The sequence below is a fragment of the Limanda limanda genome, chromosome 16 (genome assembly GCF_963576545.1).
Source record: "Limanda limanda chromosome 16, fLimLim1.1, whole genome shotgun sequence".
In the NCBI taxonomy this organism is placed as follows: domain Eukaryota; kingdom Metazoa; phylum Chordata; class Actinopteri; order Pleuronectiformes; family Pleuronectidae; genus Limanda; species Limanda limanda.
The window spans coordinates 20595240-20601239 of record NC_083651.1 but is presented as its reverse complement, the minus strand read 5'-3'; positions in this window follow the sequence as shown (position 1 = coordinate 20601239).

The following is a 6000-nucleotide window of genomic DNA, read 5'->3' as shown; positions in this document are numbered from 1 at the left end:
TAATATCAAAGTATTTAATTAAAGGTCAAGAAAACAATTTACAGTGAATAGAGTTGAATACAAACAGAGTTTCTGAGCAAAACACCTGGCCAAGTGGGACAGAGCTATCAACACCACTACAGGTATTGAAGGTCTGACAATTTGGATGAAAGGAAGGCTGTCTTAAATACACAATCTGACGTCACAACATCATCTTCCCATATCACGCGGAACATCACAAGTTCAGTGGTTGGAACCTATCAGAGAAGAGGCAGCAGTCATCCTCCTCTCCTGAGGGAATAGACATTTGGAACATCAAATAGTATCAAGTTCATCCATGGCCAAACAAACAGACATCTACTGGTATCAGGCTGACGCAAACATTACTTAGATTTTATAGTGGTGTTCTTTAGGTCATTCCACCTGTACTTTGAGCATAGCTTATGTGAACAACATGTTATTGTAACATTTCAGAAAGAGAACAGTTAGATTTAATAATTTCTGTGACAACACACACACACACACACACAGTGCTGATTTGGAGACAGTGTGTCCACAGGAGTTTGATCAGCTGCTGACTGGACCGAGAGTCAACACAGCGGCAATCCAGCTTGCCTGGAAAACAAACACACCTTCCATCACTGTGGATATTCCACCACTTCATCTCTGCCTCCTCATTCCGACTCATCATATTTATTGGACTAATTACCGGGAAGTTTCCCGGTGTCTCACCATCACGGAGCCAAAGCTGGGATCAATATTTTAGAGGATCTGTTACTTTTTTAGTGGGTCACAGCAGGAGCCTTAAAAAGGAGTTTGACTTTCAAGACGCAGGATTTAGAAAGGCTTTTAAAAAACCCAGGGCCGGTCATTATTTTTTAATTTGTAGTTACATCAGAGGAAGTTAGAACGTAAACAACAAAACAAAACAGGGTGGAAAACAACACTTTTAGTAATGATAAGATATATCATTTAAAAATAATTCCTTTTTGTGGAAGGGGGGGGGGGGCAGACTATGGCATTTAATGGGTTAAGTCAAGGGGGCGACAACCCTCCTCATCCCGACCCAAGCTGCCACAGGGAGAGAGAGAGAGAGAGGCTAACAATGGTTGGGAGCTCCTCCAAGTGAGGAGTCAGAGGGGGGGCGGCGGGGGTGGAGCAAGTCGGGCGGGGGGGGCGGGGGGACGGAGAGCGCCGCTGAGCATGCCTAATCGGACAGGACAGTTCCCGCTTATTATAGAACCAAGCACGGATAATAAAATCTGAATCAAACAGCCAGCCGAGAGCTGCCAGAGAACTTCCTCCTCTTGAATTTTTAAAATCGTGGAAGCACTTGACACTGAGGTGGATCCAATTACACCGGTTTGCGTGCAAATACGTACTTAGCGAGGCAGCGCCGCCCAAATATGCACAGCCGACACGCAGGTGAGTGGCTAATTACGACACAGCCCGGCGACCACCATTCGCCCCGTGCTCGACGGCCTCCTGCAGGTCCCACGCCCCCCCAGCTCGCCCACTGTCACAATCACCCCCTGGATTGGGCGCAGATCATTTCTTTCCATCAGTTTTTCGGGAGAGCACCATGATAAATTCATGTTTTAGCTGCTCGCAAACAAAAACCCAGAAACATTCAAACACACAGGAGAGAGAGGCTGAGAGAGCTGCAGGCCAAACTTTCACTTTTACAATTTAGGCTCATATGAAGCTGAAGCGCATTATCAAAATATGTTTTAAAGATAAATGTACTTTTCTGACTGCAATAACATTTTTCTTCCATATATCAGAATAGTAATATTTTATATCTCCCAAATCTTCACTACTGATTTGTGTTTCCTACAAAATTGCTTGTACTAACATAAGCAAAGTTGGGATATGTTTAAGGCTAAATTAAATTTGTTCACCCGGCCTCTGTTTAAACTCCTGGCCCTCATTTACAATGTTGTCGAGTCACATTAGAAATGACTTACAAGATACACAATAGTGTATTGAGGGGGATTCATGTATTTTTCAACCTGGCTTAGTTCTCAGAATTGTTGCTAATGTGACTCTATGGTTTGTCACCACCTCATTTATAAAGTTTCAGGGAAACAACGACGCATTAAAAACAACATAGTGTATATCAGATCAAGCTGTCTGAGCCTTTGGCAGCTTTTAAAATAAACATCGTTTTTTTTACCTCTCTCGGTCGGATGAAAAGTTGGATGAAAAGCAAACACAGATGGAAGCCCCCTGAAAAATCCATGAACTAACTGTTAAAGCTAACTCTGTCTGCAACAAGGCACCAGCTTTCACTGTGGTTGAACTCAAAATGATAAGAACAATGGTGGATTATCCCACGCCCTACTATGATGAAGACCACCATTCATCGTAAATAATCAAGACAAAGACGGGAGACAGAGGAAGAAACACAACATCATCCCAAAAGACAATAGTTACATTTATGGGAAATGTACCAGGTTTCAATGTACTATATTTTTGTATATGACTTGGGGAACTTGGTAAAAAAGCATTTACATTTACATTAATATTGCTATTGGGAAACTGACATATATCGGCCAGATAGCAAACAGATGTGGGCCACATCAGGCAATAATGCAGTACTGGTCTTTCCTGTGGCTCGGGAAAAGTGTCCAACCTGTAAAATAGCAAATGTGGCCCAAAATATCCCAAGACAAATGTGGACCTTTTTTGAAAAACATGCGGTGCTCTAGATGTGAATCTAAAGTGGTCTTGTGGTGAATGCTGAATTTGGCCCAAATAGCACAAAACCAATTCAGGCCATCTTTGACATCTTTGGTTTACATGTGGTATTGCAAAGGCAAATGACTTGTGGCCCAGATCTGTGCCATCCTTCCTTCCTGGCCATATATGGGGTGGATGACTCTGTGGAAGAGTGACAGCGTGGTGCCAATACCGAGCCAAAACAATCTTGCTGACTCAGCTTAATAACAATGAAACTGTTGAAATCCACTGTTCAAGGTCAATTTATTAAACCTAAATTGAATGTACAGCCTAAGTGTTGCCAGTTTCATCCTCACATAATAGAATTGGTTGCCCGAGCTTCCCAATTGGCTTTGTGAGGTGCCTGTAAAGGGGAAGAAAACCCACAACATGCACCTCTACAACAATGATTACAATCCAGTTACACTTGAACCGATTCATAGAGACATATTAGATCCAAGCCAGACAGAAGTTGTACTGTTGCAACAGCATTGGTGCATATCAAACAATAATTGTGGCTGTGCCAGATAAACATAGTGGTAGCCTTCAAACTATAATCTGTATATTTAAATGTTTGTGTTATATTGATAGTGTATGGCTCGTGATACCTGTTCATTGTGTGCACTAATGAGTCTTTTTCCCACAACAGTGCCAGACTCCCTCGTATCCATACACCCTGCATTTGACCGTCAGTCTTTGCCTACCTGCCAGTAGGTGTGCCATCTGTTTCTGCTGCCCCCCCATCTGCAGCACTCAGTCAGCCCCGCACCATATGGCTGGGCGTCGTTTCTGCACTCACTGCATCACTGTCCCACAAATGTGACTGCTTGTCTGCTAGTCTATGTCTGATGCCTGCGAAACTTTCCAAAAAGAACATAACCCTCATGTATTCAGAGCAGTTTCAAAGCATCTTGCTCACTGTGAGACAGCACAGCATTACAAGCAGATAAGGTTTCTTCCTACTTCGGTGTAGTTCAGTTTGAAGTAGCATGTCTCAAAATATAATGAAGAATCTGTCAAAACCACATTTCCCTTGCCTGCTTCTCCTCACTTTCTCCAGGTCCTCCTTTCTGTTCCCTCTACACAGCCTGGTCAACACTCTGCTTTCCTCACTCACAGACTGTTTGCCACTGGCCACACTTCACAGCAATATGCAAACCAGTGGTTCTAATTTGCCCTTGTTCACTTCCAGAGTTTTGAGGAATTCATTTAGGGCAGGTCGCACATGCATGCGGTTATGATGTGTTTGACACGTTTGTTACAGGGAAAATAGAAAGAGTCTTCAGTTGATAACTCTGTGTATTACTATTACTTCTTTTACGAGTACTTATGGAAAATAATGGTAATGATGATGTATTTTTATATTTTTTTCAACTGAAGACAGATATTCTTCACACACCTCTGATTTTATAATGGTCATTTCATTGCACACCAATTAAAGATGTCTAACACACGTGAGGTGGTTTGTTGGTTGATTGGTTGGTTGGTTGGTTGGGTCGTAGTTGGTTGGTTGTTTGGTTTAATGTTGGTTAAATTTTGATTCATTATGTAAAAAATAGTTAATGTAGTGTTGGTTGGTTGGTTGTTGTCATTGTTTTTTGGGGTTGATTGATTAATGCAAACACTTTCACTCCCTGCATTTGAAAAAGCTTGTTGCATTGAACTACCAAAAGCAAATCAAAGAAATAAGGTTAAACATTTTAACTTGGGATAATCAGCACCAATTAATCTTCATTAAAATTTCCTGACAGCAGACAGCAACAACATTCACTAACATATTAATCTAAAACCCACAGATTCAAACATAAACAAAAGGCCACCAATGCAGGGAAATGTGAACACAAACTCACATTGTGTCATCAGCTCTCAGCAGTACTTTGGTTGGTGTGATGGGATCTAACTGGGCTAGTATGCTGGGGCAAGTATGAGCTGTACAAAAGAACTAAATGGGGTTTTAATGAAAAGAAACAGGTATTTTCCCTCTTTCAAGGTCTCTCTCTCTCTCTAAATGTGTGTGTGTGTGTGTGTGTGTGTGTGGTTTGTGTGTGTGTGTGTGTGTCCCTGTGTGCGTGCATGGAAGGACAGAGGAGAATGTTAATTACTGTGGTAGAGACAACGAGGAGGCTTGTCACGTTAGTCCCCAGGTAGCAATGACAATAGAAGGTGATTTACATGAAGGATATGATGGAGGGAAATCGAGGGCTTATCAGGTAGAAGGAGGTAATTATGACTTCAAAAGTAATGAGTGAGTCTGACAGAGGGAGAGGGAGCCTCCGTCTGGGCATCGCACAAGTTCTCTGTTCATGTCCCTTTCTAGACGTGGTGTTAACCTCTTTGTTACAGTGTCACTGTTTCTACATTGTGAAAAACATGGACTCAAACTGCTTGCATTTTAATTTAAGATGTTACAGAGCAAACCCATTAACACTGAATTTAAGTATAGAGAAAGAGCCGGTCCAAGTTTTGAAGAACTTTAACGGAGATGACTATTTCAGAGAATATTGGTGGAAGTTTTTAAATTTGGATAGTGGAAGTTTTTGAAGTCAAACAGAATGTCTCCATATGAAAATAAAATGTTGATAAACCCTGAATAAAGAATTGGTATGCAAAAATCATTAAAAAGAGTTCCTTTCTTTCAGTTTCTTTGAGTCTATCTGGACCCGTTGAATAAGTGACCAATCATGAACAAGCGGTTAAAGGAATGAGGAAGAATGATCACAAGAAATACAACACAAATCATATCAGAGAGAAATTAGGTGAGAGGTGAGGTTATATTAGATGAGATGAAATGGGGTGAGGTGAGATGATGAAATGAGATAAAGTGAGATTAGATGAAGAGAAGTGATAAGGTGAGGTCAGATTATGAAATGAGATGATGAGACGAGATGAGGTGATGAATTAAGATGAGGTCGGTGATATAAAGTGATGAATTGAGATGATGGAATGAGATTGAGATAAGGTGAGGTAAGAGGTGAGATGAAATGAGATCAGATCATAGGAGGCAACATGAACCAAGATGAAACAAGAATTGAAAACGTATGAATCAAGGCAAAATGAATTTAAATGAGACTAAATGACAATGAGATTGTAACAAAATGCAGTATGTGTGATGACACTGAGACTGCTGAACAAGACAGAATAAGATTAAAGTAACCAAAAATAAGGGAAAATAAGATGAGCCGCAGAAAGAATCCATCAAATGATAAGTGATGCTGCATCTTTCTGAAACGGCCTTCTACCTCTCTTTGGTATCCTTTCTTCTTTTACAAATCATACTTGATGCAGTTACATGAGATGAGA